Source organism: Octodon degus, unplaced genomic scaffold (genome assembly GCF_000260255.1).
Source record: "Octodon degus isolate 3935 unplaced genomic scaffold, OctDeg1.0 scaffold00211, whole genome shotgun sequence".
NCBI classification, from domain to species: Eukaryota; Metazoa; Chordata; class Mammalia; order Rodentia; family Octodontidae; genus Octodon; species Octodon degus.
In genome coordinates, this window is record NW_004524787.1 from 2,500,712 (window position 1) to 2,515,414 (window position 14,703).

Genomic DNA, 14,703 nt, shown 5'->3' on the forward strand with positions numbered 1-14,703 from the left:
ACATCCCACAACATTCCTTTTCCTGTCTTCTGTCTTCAATCACCACGCCCTTCTTTTTGAACAATCATCTACACAAGAGACAGCATAGCAGCAACTGGCATGTCATGACAAGCAGCATGTATTCAGAAGATCAGAAGGACAGACACTCCAAGCATGAACCTACAATTACAAATTGCCATCTTCAGTGCAAATGCTTAGTTCACAGGTGTCAGAATATATAGTTAGTTAGGGTGAGAATCTTTCCAATTAACTGCTAGATTCAAAAAGCTTCTCGAGATTAGCAGGATCATTGTCTGGCCCATCTTCTACATATAACTGTGTGGCTTGTCACTGTCATGTTTCCTAACTCTTCACCTTTCTCTCTCTTAATTAGTTAGTCCTGCAGTTCTTGCCTTCCTTTCACTTGTATTATACACTTTTATTTGTATTTCTTCATTTGAGTTCTTATACAAGGCAACTATACAATATTTACACATGTGTGTCTGGTTTATTTCACTTATGAGTATATCCTCAAGCGGCATTCCCTTCAATATAAAGGGTTCGAGTTTATCATGCTTTATAGCTGAGTAATACTCTATTGTATAAAAATGCCACATCTTTTTCGTCCATTACTCCCGTGATGGGCATCTTGGTTGTTTCCACAATTTGGCTATCACAAATTGTGCTGTTATAAACATAGGCACCCATATCTCACTATGATATCATGTTTTCAGATCAGATAAGAAAATTAAAAGTAGAGGAATAGCTGGTTTAAATGGGATTTCCAGTCCAACTTTTCAAAGGAGTCTCCACACTGATTTCCATAATGGTTGCACCAGTCTACATTTCTCCAGCAGAGAGAAGGTTTCCTTTGTCTCCAGAGCCTCTCCAACATTGGTTGTTGGGTGATTTCTTTATGATAGCCATTCTTTCCAGGGTGAGATGGTATCTCAATGTTTTAATTTGCATTTCATGGATGGCTAGTGATGTGGAGCATTTTCTCATATATTTATTCGCTTCTTTAATTTCATGCTCTGAGAAGTGTGTGTTCATCTACTCTTACTTTCTCTTCCAGGACATTTAGTGTCTCTGCTTTAATGTTTAGATCTTTAATCCATTTTGACTTTAGTTTAGTGCTTGGTGAGAGACCTGAGTCAAGTTTTAGTTTTCAGCATGTAGAGAGCCAGTTTTTCCAGCACCATTTGTTAAAGAGCGTATCTTTCTTCCAGTGAGTATGTTTGGCCCCTTTGTCAAAGATTAGGTGGCTAAGTATGTTTGTAGAGGCGTCCTCACCTTCTAATCCATTCCATTGATCCTCTGCTGTATTTCATTGACAATATCATGTTGACTTTTACACAGTAGCTTTGTAGTATAATTTCAGGTCAGGAATTGTAATGCCTTCTGCCTTGTGTTTATTGCCCAGGATTGCTTTGCTATTCTAGGTCTTATCTGGTTCCAGATAAATTTTAGGAATGATTTCTCTAGGTCTGTGAGGTATGATGATGGTAGTTTGATAGGGATTGAATTAAATCTGTACAACAATTTTTGGAGTATGGCCATCTTCACAATGTTGGTTCTTCCTAGCCAGGAGCATTGAATATCTTTCCATTTTCTAAAATTCTCTAAGAACTCTTTTTTAAGAGTACAGTAATTTTCCTTGAAAAGACATTTGACTTATTTAGTTAAATTAATTCCAAGGTATTTCATTTTCCTCAGTGCTATTGCAAAAGGTATTGATTCTATAATTTCCCTCTCAGTGTGTTTTTTATCTGTGTAGAGGAATGCTATTGACTTTTGGGTACTGACTTTATAACCTGCTATGCTACTGAATTTCCGTATTAATTCTAGTAGCTTCTTGGTGAGTTTTTTGGGTCTTCCAAGTTAAATATCATGTCATCTGCAAATAGTGATAACTTAACTTCTTCTTTACCAATTCTTATTCCTTTTATATCTTTCTCTTGACTAATGGCTGTAGCTAATGATTTCAGAACTATATTGAATAGGAGTGGTGATAGAGGACATCCTTGTCTTGTACCAGATCTAAGAGTAAAGATTTCAGTCTTTCCCCATTCAGAATTATGTTAGCCATTGAGTTTTCATAGATGGCTTTTAACAGATTGAAGTAGAGGCCATCTATTCCAATTTTCTGTAGGACTTTGAACATCAATGTGTGTTGCACTTTGTCAAAAGCCTTTTCTGAATCAATTGAGATGATCATGTGGTTTTCAGTTTTCACTCTATTGATATAGTGTATTACATTTATGGATTTTCAAATATTAAACCATCTTTGCATCCCTGGGATTAATCCTACCTGGTCTGGTGTATGATCTTCTTGATTATTTGCTGTATTCTATTTGCTAGAATTTTATTGAGGACTTTGACATCTATGTTCATGAGGGAGATGTGCCTGTAGTGCTCTTTCTTAGTTGTGTCTTTCCCTGGTTTTGGTATCAGTATAATACTTGCCTCCAGGAATGATTTTGTCAGGATTGCTTACCTTTAAATTTCATTGAAGAATTTGACGAGTATAGGGACTACATCTTGTGTAAATTTCTTGTAGAATTCAGCTGTGAATCCATCCGGACCTCACTTTTCTTTGTTGGTCGGTTTTTAATTATATCTCATATTTCATTGACTGTTATTGGGATATTGAGAGTGGTTATATCTTGTGTATTCAGTTGTGGTAATTTGTACATTCCTAGGCATCTGACCAGTTTGTCTGTGAATTATATTCTGGGAGAGTAAAGATTTTCAAAACAGCTATTGATAATCTGTTGAATTTCCACTGGGTCTGTGGTAACTACACCCTTTTCTTTTCTTATTGCTTTTTTTGAATTTTTTCTTTCTACTTTTTGATGAGATTAGCTAGGGACTTATCAATTTTATTTAATCTTTCAAAGAACCCTCTCCTTGCTTTGTAAATTCTTTGAATTCTTTTCTTTGTCTCAATTGAATTAATTTCTGCTGTAATCTTTATGATTTCTCCCCATCTTTGGGTCTGGGTTTGGTTTGTTCTTCCTTTTCTAGTTATTGAAGGTGCAGTATTAGGATATTTATTTGCTCCCGTTCTGTTTTCCTAATGTGTGAGTTCACAGCGATGAATTTCCCTGTGAGAACTGCTTTCATGGTATTCCATAAATTCTGATGAGTTGCGCTTGAATTTTCATTGAAATGTAGCATTGTTGAATTTCTTATTTAATTTCATCTGTGACCCATTTATTGCTAAATAGGGTGTCGTTTAATTTCCATGTACTTAAGAATAATTTCTGGTTTCTTTTTTCATTTATTTCCAGTCTCATTGCACTGTGTTCAGATAATATGCATGGGATGATTTCTGTTTTCTTGCATATACTTAAGCATGACCTATGGACCAGTATGTGGTCTATTTTAGAAAATGACCCATGTGCAGCAGAGAAAAATGTGTATTCAGCTGTGTTTGGGTGGAACACTCTGTATATGTCCACCAAGTCCTTTTCTTCAAAGCTCTGGTTCATTTCTGTTATTTCTTTGCTAATTGTTTGTCTGGTTGACCTCTCTTTTGGAGATAAGGGGGTGTTAAGGTCTCCTGTTAAGATTTTGGTATTGGATATTAGCTATTTCATGTTCATTAAAATTTGTTTTATATAGTTGGGTGCTCCCGTGTTTGGTGCATACATATTTATGAGTGTTACCTCTTCCTCTTGAATATTTCCCCTAACCAGTATATAGTGGCCTTCTTTACTTCACTTGGTCATTGTTGGTTTGAAGTTGAGACTGTCTGAGAACAGAATTGCTACCCCTGCTTTTTTCTGAGGTTCTGGGGCATATAGTACTCTGTTCCATCCTTTGACACTCAGCCTATGAATGTCTTTTTGAGATAAATGTGTTTCTTGTATACACCATATTGTTGGATTTTGTTTCCTAATCCACTTTGTCAGTCTATTTCTCTTAACTGGTGAACTGAGTCCTTTTACATTGATGGTTAGATTTGAGATGTGTGGACTTATGATTGACGTGTTATTTACCTGTTGTCATTTGTTCCTTTTTCTCTTGTGTTTAATTGCTTGCCCTATATAGGTGATTGCTCCTGATCTCTTTCATGGAGTTCTGATCATTTTGGTCCCTCTCTAGAACATCTTTCAGTAGCCTTTCTGAGGTTGGCTTTGTCATCATGAAATTCTTTAGTTGTTTTTTGTCATGAAAGTATTTCACTTCTCCATCAATCTTGAAGGGGAGATTTGCAGGGTATAGTTGTCTGGTTTGGAATTTGTTTTCATAGAGGACTTGAAGTACTCTGCTAAATTCTCTTCTTGCCTTCATGGTTAATGAAGAGAAGTCGGCCATTATTCTGACGGATTTTCCTTGGGTGTGATGTACTTCTTTTCTCTAGCAGCTTTCAGTATATTATTCTTGTTCTGAATTTCTGGGATCCTGACTATTGTATGTCTTGTGCATTTTTAATTGGGTTGAGGTTACTTGGTGTTCTGTATGCTTCAGTTACCTAAATGTCAGTTTGTTTCCTTACACTTGGGAAGTTTTCTGCTATTACTTCTGCCCATATTTTTTCAATGTCCTTTGTATTGACTCCATCTTTCTGATTGATACCAATTAGTCTCACATTGCTTATCTTTTCATCGTCTTGCAACTGATGAATTATTTTTTCCTGCATCATATTTTCTTTTAAGAGATATTTTCTTACTTTTTCACAAGCTGCACCAGCATCTTCCAGATCTGAAACTCTATCTTCACTTTCACTTAAATGGTTTTGCAAGCTTGTGATTGAGATTTTAAATTCCTCTATATCTCTTTGAATCTGCTTCACGCTACCTATTTCTTTTCTGTATTGCTCATTCAAGGAATCCATCATTTTTCTACTCTCCTTTATTTTTTTATCAATGTCTTCTTTATACGCCGTTATTAATTCGTTTCCTGCAGTGTTTTTTTTAGTTTTTGTTTTCTCCCTATGTTTCTGTAGTTGATTCTTTACTTCAGATGGTATGAGTTCCGAGAATTCTTTTCTTATTTCAGAACATTCCACTCCGAGTTCCTCTATAACATTCTGCTGTTGCTCATTTACTATTGACGCCATTAATTCATACATTTGTGCTAAGCTAGTAGAAAAGAATTCCTCTCTGACTTCCTCTATGACTTTCAGCTGTTGCTTATTTACTATGGATGCTAATCAATTCATACATCTGAGCTGAGCTAGTGTCTTCTGGACTTAATCTGGATGGGCAGTGGGTTTCGTCCATATGTTTCTACATTTGACTCTTTACTGCAGATGTTGTTAATTCATGGATTTATTTTTTCATTTCCAATCCGAGTTCCTCTGTACCTTTCTGCAGCTGTTTTTTTTTTTTTTTTATTTCAGAAGCTGTTGATTCACTGATTTCAGCCGTTTGATTCCCACTTTGTTCTGTGTTAGTGACCTGTCCACTTGTATGGGTCGGCTTGGATTCAGAGATTGCATTTTGTTCCTTCTCATTGTCATGTTGTGTAGCACTGTCTTCTGACCTTTGTTGTACAGCTTTGGTGCAGTTATAACCTTAGCACCTACTGAAGTTCAGGTGCAGATCTACAACGTTTGGATCTATTCAGCTTGTCTGGCTTGGGTCTGGCTGCTGTGCTCAGCTCCACCCTGCTGCTGCCCTTAGCAGTGAACCTGTTGTGCCCCTCTTGCAAGATATTCTGCTCCTTGACTAGCTGGGTGGTTCTGTCCCCTACTCTCTCTGCAGGGATTGCAACTGCAGGGTTTCACCTCAGGCCTGTATTCCAGGCCTCAGCTGAGTCTGGAGGGTACAAGGTAGAGTAGGGGGGAGAGGTAGCTCTCCCACACACTCACCGGGCCTGGGCTAGGACTGGATCTGGTGGTCCCCAGAACGCGGAGGTGTTGGGGGTGTGCTGCGGAGTGGTTGGGGGTCCAATGTGGGTGGAAGAGTGCGTCACCCACCCTGTGCTTGGGCTGGAACCGGCAGTTCCCTCCAGAGCAAGGTAGCTAGAAGTTCTCCCACACACTCACCAGACCTGGGCTAGGACTGGATCTCAATGTTTTGATTTTTGCTCAACATGTTATTTAACTGCTTTTGTTACTCCTTTTTCCCCTATGTTTAATTTTTTGCCATTTTTATTCAGTTCCTTCTGTTTGCGTTCGTGGAGTTCTAGTCATTTTGGTCCCGCTGTAGAACATCTTTTAGTCATTCATGTAGGCTTGGCTTTGTCATCATTAAACTATTTGTTCTTTGTCTTGGAAATATTTCACTTCACCATCAAACTCGAAAGAGTTGCTGGGTATAGTAGTTGGGGCTGGAATTTGTTTTGATAAAGGACTTGAAGTACTCTGCTCCATGCTTTTTTTGCCTTCATGATTTGTGAAGAGAAATGTGCCATTATTCTGATGGATTTTCCTTTAAATGTGATCTGTTTCTTTTCTCTAGTGGCTTTCAGTATATTTTTCTTGTACTGGATTTCTGGGATCTTCACTGTTATATGTGTCAGTGTATTTTTAATTCTGTTGAAGTTTTTTGATGTTCTGTATAATTCAGTTACCTGAATGTGAGATTCTTTCCTCATATTTGGGAAGTTTTCTGCTATTACTTCTGCCCATATTCTTTTTATATCATTTGTACTGACTCCTTCCTTCTCATTGATACCTATTAGTCTCCCATTGTTCATCTTTGCCTTGTCTTGCATGTGATGTATTACTTTTTCCTGCATCCTTGTTGTTTTTAGGAAAATTTTTCTTACCTTTTCACTAGCTGTGAGGGATCTTCAAGATCTGAAACTCTATCTTTACTTTCACTCAAACAGTTTTGCAAGCTTGTGATTGAGATTTTTAAGTTCTTCTATATCTCTTTGAATATTCTTCATGTGATCTGTTTCTTTCCTGTATTGCTCATTCAAGGAATCTGTCGCTTTTCTAATCTCTATTTTTTATCAATGTCTTCTTGAGAACCAGTTATTAATTTTTTTTACTTCAGAGATTATTTCTGATCTGATTTCATCTATATGTTTCTGCATTTGATTATTTACTTTAGACACTATTAACTCAGAGATTTCTTTGTTTATTTCAAGGATTAATTCTGATCTGAGTTCCTCTATACCTTTCTGTTGTTGTTTCTTTTTTTAGATGCTATTAATTCAGACCTTTCAGCTGTGCTAGTGTCCTCTGCACTTGTACTGGGTGGGCTCAGGACCTGAGGTTGAATTTTGCTCCTTCTCTTTGTCATTTTGTATAGCATTGTCCTCTGACCTTTGGTGTACAGCTTTGGTGCAGTTATAACCATAGCACCTACTGAAATATGGGTGCAGATCTACTATGTTTGAGTTCATTGAGTTGTGCCTGGCTTGGGTCTGGCTAGTGTGCTCAGCAACTTCCTACTGCAGCCCTTGGAGATGAACCTGTTGTGCCCCTCTGGCAAGATGTTCTACTCCTTGATTAGTTGAGTGGTTTTGGCTGCTAGTCTCTCTGCAGGGACTTCAGATGCAGAGTTTCACCCCAGGCTTGTATACCAAGCCTGGGCTTGTTGTGGATTGGTCCAAGGGACACCAGAAAGCACCGAAGCTCTGTCACACATTCACCAGGTCTGGGCTTTGGTGGATCTGGTGGGGTCTCGAGAGAAAGCACGGTGAAATTTCTCACTTACAAGGCGAGCTTGGGCTGACTCTGGAAGGGTGGTAGGAGTCCTAAAGCACTTCCAAAGGTCTCCCTCAGTGGGCCTGAGTTTGGTCCAGAGAGGTCCACTGGGTGCACAAGAGTGCAGAATCTCTCCCACACACTTGAATGGTCTAGGTTTGGGCTGATCTGGAGGGGTCCTGAGAGCTCAGTGGGAGTTCTCACTCACAAGATCATTCTTTCCCTATTGTGATTAATCATTTAATAAATACAATCTCATTGTTCTAAGAAAATTCCTCCATGATATGTTACAATTGTTATATTCTTGTAAATTATGAAACTATGTCTAATATATTTAGATTCTAGGAAAACACAACCATTGCCTAATGCTTCATGTTTTGAGTGTCATCTTTGTCTCTATATAACTCATTGTTAACAACTATTCCATCTTTCATTTTGTTGGAAAAATGTTGTCTTTTCTGGCTTCATTTGTGTTAAGTATTGACCATCAATCTTTGTTTGTTCATTTCTTTGTTTAGTTATTTGAGACAGAGGCTTGTTATGTAGTCCATGCTAGCCTTGAAATCATGTAACACTAGCTGATTTTTTACTCAGTATCCTTCTGCCTCAGCTTCTTAAATTCTAGCACGAAAATCATGCACAATGCCTTGTTTCAGTGCCAGTCTTATCACTGTGGTGTACTGTTGACAAGATCAATATTATTTCAATCTTCTTTATCATAATATAGTCTAGGCTAGCCCAAAATTTACTGTGTTGCACAGGCCAACCTGAACTCACAGTATACTCCTGCCTCAGCCTTCTTGTTCTGGGATTACACAATGTGCCACAATACCTGGCTTCACTATCTATCTTGTCATCATCATGTAATGCTGACAGTGTTAATACTACTTTATTTTCTTTACCATATAGGAAGTTAATGCTATTTCTTTATGAAATCTAATAATTGCATCATACATTTCTCTAATGTGAACTTGCAACATGTTTCCAGGAATCTTCACTTTGTTTTTGTAAATAACACCTTTGCTGGTGAACTGGGTCTTTTGCTGTAGAATGTGACATTGGGGTTACTTTATACAATAAGTACAACAATAAGTACAAGTCTGTTCACAACATCAGGTGGTTTATTACTGTATGAAGGAATAATTGGCAGCTGATTTCCAGACATATTTCTAAATTCAAGGTATAAAATGTCTTCACATGCACAAAGGTATGTATTCTTATACATGATTTGGAAGAAACCTCTTTGTCATATATTGTCTAAACCTTCAAGATTATAAAAGTCCCTGGAAGAGACAGCTTCCCTGGGAACTACCAGCTCGGGGCCCCCCTCCTGTCCCTCTCTTGGACAGGAGCCTTCTTTCTCTCAAAAAATATATTCTGCTCATAAAAAATAAACCTTCAAGAACAATGAAACAATGTAATATCAATTCTCATGTATTCACACAGTGGACCAATTGCTTAAGAGTTTGAAACAAAGCTTTTGAAAAATGAACAGTCAAATTGTCATTTGTTTCTTTTTCTTTCTTGGAAGGTCTTTTTTTGTCAAAACATAGGCAATTTTGAAAGAAACCAAATGTCTTGAGCATTATTATTGTTCTAAAAATCTCAATGCCACATCTTTTCCTTCTTCACAAATCCTTTAGATTCCTATAACTAAAATAATAATATCCTGTTATGAAGGCATTTAGTTCAGATAGTGAGATATCATTGTAAATACATTTCTCTGTATTACTATTGATGCATATTGCATTATATTTGTATTTCATTATTAGTATACTTCAAAACATCTTGTTGAGTTAGGAGATTATGGAATGGCAAAATCAGACTAGGAAAGTAGGTGTGACTTGTTAACTACAAAATCCCAGACATGTGCATGCATAGAACACTTTCCAAAACCCTGTACACAGACTTTTTGTGAGAACTTGAGTGGGCTGTCTATAGGATGGCTTAGACCTGAGATCAGCCTGAGGCATGGGATCTCAGTTCTGCCTCCCAGGCTGGTGATGCAGAAGTTCTCATGAGTTTCCTCAAGATCTGGACAGTACAAAAGAAAAGCAGCCACAAGAAGTCAGTACTGAGCACAGGTCCGGCATGTGAGTGAGACGCCCAGGTCTGCCGGATCCTCATTCGACCCAGAGCCCAGGTCCAGCATGTGAGTGAGATGACCCACGGCGCCAGATCCTCATTTGACCCAGAGCGCAGGCCTGGTGTGTGAGTGAGATGACCTGGGGCTGCTGGATCCTCATTCGACCCAGAGTGCAGACCCAGTGTGGAACCTTTCATCAGAACTCCCTGCCAAGAGGATAGAGGCAAGACCCACCCAGCTGATTCAGGAGCAGAACATCTTGCAGAGTGACACAAAAGGTTGAACTCCAATGGCTGCAGCAGGAAGAAGTGGAGCACAGCAGCCAGACTCCAACCAGATCCAAACCACACCCACCTGGAGGAATCTGAATTTGATCCATACCTGGTGCTAAAGTAATAACTCTATCTAAGTTCTACACCAAAGGTCAGAAGACAGTGGTACACAAAATGACAAATAGAAGGAAGAAAATGGAGTCTCAGGACCCAAGTCAGTAGCATAGAGGAAATTGGAAATCACATGCCTGAAATCTCTGAAATAATAACACTGAAAGTGAAGAAACAACTGTAGAAAGGTATAGAAGAAATCAGATCAGAAATCATTTTTGAAGTAAAAAAGTAATGATAACTATAATGAAAGAATTACTAAGTGCTTCTAAAGAATGCACTGATAGCAGTGGCCCTACGCTGGAAAGATAGCGGAAAAAGAGCAAAGAAAAAAGATCCCCTTGGTTCCAGAAAATCTCCTGAAAAAGAGGAAGGCTTCTCAAGCCCTCAAAGCCACCCAGGCAAAGCAGGCACTTTTGGCAAAGAAAGAGAGGAAGGTAAAGGAGATCAGATTTAAGCGACTGGAATCCTTCCTTCATGATTCCTGGCGGCAGCGGCGTGACGGGGTGCGTGTGAAACGACTTGAAGTGAAACCTCACGCTTTGGAAGCACCTGATGAACATTCCTTGGCCTTCGTTGTCCGCTTCCAAAGTATTAACGGGGTGAGTTCACTAGTACAGAAGACCAATGCAAGACTTCGCCTGAAGAAGCTGTTCAGTGGTGTCTTTGTTAAAGTCACCCCCCAAACTCTCAAAATGCTGCGAATAGTGGAGCCTTATGTGACCTGGGGATTTCCAAATCTGAAGTCTGTCCGGGAACTGATTTTGTAACGTGGACAGGGCAAGATTAAGAATAAGACCTTCCCGCTGACGGACAACACTGTGATCGAGGAGCACCTGGGCAAGTTTGGTGTCATTTGCCTGGAAGACCTCATCCATGAAATCGCCTTCCCAGGGGCGCATTTCCAGGAGATTGCCTGCTTCTTGCACCCTTTCCACCTCTCTGTGGCCCGGCACGCTACCAAGAACAGAGTGGGCTTCCTCAAGGAGATGGGCTCACCTGGCTATCGGGGTGAGCGCATCAACCAGCTCATCCGCCAGTTGAACTAGTTCCAGAGACTGGAAGGAAGTATAAGGGAATGGGCATGGCAGGCACCTCTCAGCACTGCCCAGTTTCAAGGAAGAGTTCCATTGTTCCCCATCATGCCACGGCTGAAATCAGCACTTTCTGTGGAGGAAGAGGTCCTGTTTTGCTGCATCTTCTGTCCTGGGGCTCACTGTTAGTGAATGACTTGGATCTGTGGACCCAGCCCAGAAGCGTACTTGAGTCTGGAGCCCCAGAGCTCTTTTGAAAAGACTGAAAATACAGTCACAACTGTCTGGAAAACAAATGTTCAGCTGTCTCTGTCAGGAGGCCAGGTTCCAGCTTTCAGTGATACGGCTTTGTGAGGTCTCAGACTTGCGTGGCCCAGGTGGCTTTTGTACCTTAGCTTGGAACTGACTCAGTTTCTTTTCTCTACCTCAGAATTTGGGAAGGGAGCCAGGCATAATGGCACACGCCTGTAATCTGGACACTGGAGAGTCTGAGGCAGAAAGATCACGGAGTTTGAGGCCAGCCTGGGCTATAAAGTGAGTTCAAGGCCTGCGTGTACTGCATAGTGAAACCCTGTTTCAAAATGACATAAATAAGAATTTGAGAAAGGAAGAACCTCCTTCCTAGAAGCAAGGCGTTCACTTGAGTTTGTTGGAAATTTCAGGGTGTTCCTGGAGTCCTCTCTTTAGGACCTGTGCATCTTGTATTAAAAAAAAAACAACAACAACACCAAAAAAAAGAATGCACTGATAAAAAAAATAGAGCAGAATACAAAAATGATGGAATCCTTGAATAAGCAACACAGGAAAGAAAGAGAATATATGAAGCAGATTCAAAGTGATATACAAGGGCCGGGGAGATGATTCAGTGGAATAAGCGCTTCCCTGGAAAGCGCAAGGGCCTGAGTTCAACCCCCAGTTCGGTTCCGGAAAAAAAAAAGTGATATACAGGAAATGAAAACCTTAATCACAAGCTGGCAAAACTGTTTGAGTGAAAGTGAAAATAGACTTTCTGACCTTAAAGACACCATTGCAACTAGTGAAAAAGTAAGAAAAGATCTCTTAAAAACAACTAGGATGCAGGAAAAAATAATTCAATACCTGCAAGACTATGCAAAGATGAACAATGTGAGACTAATAGGCATCAATGAGAAGGAAGGAGTCAATACAAATGATATAAAAAGAATATGGGCAAAAGTAATAACAGAAAACTTCCCAAATATGTGGCAACAATCTGACATTCCTGTAACCAAAGCCTATAGAACTCCAAATAACATCAGCCCAATTAAAACCACACCCAAACATATAATAATCAAGATCCCAGAAATTCAGCACAGGAACAATATACTAAAAGTCGCCAAAGAAAAGAAACAGATCACATTTAAAGGAAAACCCATGAGAATAATGGCACATTTCTCTTCACAAACCATCAAGTCAAGAAGAGCATGGAGCAAAGTACTTCAAGTCTTGCAAGAAAACAAATTCCAACCCAGACTGATATACCCTGCAACACTCTCTTTCAAGTTTGATGGAGAAGTGAAATACTTCCATGACAAAGAACAACTAAAGACTTTCATGATGACAAAGCCAACCCTACACAGACTACTAAAGGATGTTCTAGGGAGGGAGCAAGTTGATCACAGCCCCATGAATGAGAATGGAAAGAACCCACCAAGTAGGGCAAACAATGAAACATAGGTGAATAAGAGGTATACCATAGTAGTCTTTCAGTTCTTCTTTAATGTAAAGCAGCAAAATATTTCCATTAGCACACTACAAATGGACTTTTCTTGCACCCTATAGATCATGATTCCAAATGGGTCTACAGGGAGGATTTCAAGGAAATGGCTGTAGCTAGTTGTCCTACAAGTGACACCTGGCCACCAGTAGGTGTCATGGACATTATCCATATCCACAACACACTAGAACTTTGTATGATATCCTAACCCCAAATTGTTAGAAGTGCTGGTCTTTTATTTGCCATTCCAATATTTATCATATATTTTATTCTTAGTACATCTTTACTGTCATGAAAACTTTTTCATAGTTCAATTGTTTTGAAACGTTTAATTTTTAATTAATTAGTATTTAATTTTCCGAAAAAAATACACCAGTGCTATTACAGCTTTACACAATTGCCCAAACTGTTTCCGAAATGTTTTCTGTACTTTTGTCTTTGCTCTTGCCCTCTTTTTCTCTTTACTCAGCCCAAGCTTGCTCTGAACAGTATGTATCTCCCACGCTTCACTTTTACATTCTCAAATAAATCTTGCTACTGCTTTTTGTTTGGTTTTGTCAGTTCTTCCTTCAAGATAAGGGAGATAACTCCAGATAACTTCAAAATAACTCCAGAAGGAGTTACTCCAAACTTAGTGATGTTTACTCAGTGAAGCACATTTTAGAAGCAAGCTGCTTGACAACATTGCAGCATACAGTCTATTACAAACAATTTTCAACATTGAATTACAGTGTTGGCATTCCACCAAATCATTTTCACACAGAGCAAGAAACTAAGAACATTTTCTGACCTGGTTGTAACATTGGATTTTTCAAGTATGCATGACCATTGTCTGTTACTTTTCTCTCCTTGCTGGTACAAAATGCAAAATTAAGGAAGGAAAGGTTTATTTAGCTCACAGTTAGTGAAGGTTTCACTTCATACTCAGCTGTTTCCAAGGCAGGTTGGCACATGGCAGAGGGCCACAGTTCATGGTGGTGGACAAACAGCAAAGACCAAAGGGGGAAGCAGCAACTGTGGAAGCTGGCAAGCCTCTCTCCCCTGCCCACATTTCTATGCAGATTATCTACCCAAGGGTGGGTGTAGCCCTCACATCCATAATCTCAGCATTGGATTATGAATTAATTACCAACTCTAGAAGTCACCCCAGTGACTGTTTGAGGCTTTGGCAGGACAACTGGACATAAACATAACAACCATTTTGAAGTATTTTGACTAGTCAAGTATTTATTTACATTGCCTTTTCTGCCACATCTGTATCAAGGACTTCATTCTGTACCTCTCAGTCATAACGTGCTAACTTCTTCAGCTGACTGATTCAAGTCATCACCACTGGCTGAGTCACCTTATTACTATTAACCTCTTCCCAAAGTTGAAAAAGCACATCTAATTCTACAAGAAAAATCAAAAGAAAATTGTGATTGTAAAGAAGAATGCAGAAGTCCTAGCCCAGGAACGATGAGTGTGTGGAGAGCTTCCTGCTACCCTGTGCCGGCGGGACCAGTCCCATTCCAGGCACAGCATGGGCCAGACACTCTCCCACCCCCTCGGGCCACTCCCCAACACTCCGCGGTACTTTCCCCACCACGGCCACCGAGTAGGAATTTCTGCCGAGTCCTGGGAACCCCCAGACCCAGGCCTACCCAGGGGTACAATATATTCACCTCAAGGGCAGCAGTGGGAAGAAGCGGAGCACAGTAGCCAGACCTAAGGCAGATGCAGCTGGATAAGTCCAAACTTTGTAGAGCTGCACCTGAACTTCAGTACGTGCAAAGGTTATAACTACAGCAAAGATCTACAACAAAGGACAGAAGACAGTGCTTCACAAAATGAGGAGAAGGAACAAAATGCAACCTCTGAACACAAGCCCACCC

At 39.7% G+C, this 14,703-nt stretch overlaps 1 pseudogene; it reads left to right on the forward strand.

The window, feature by feature from the left end:
• Positions 1 to 11,571, forward strand: part of LOC101568379 — a 45,266-nt pseudogene extending 33,695 nt beyond the window's left edge.
• The last annotated feature ends 3,132 nt before the right edge of the window (positions 11,572 to 14,703 follow it).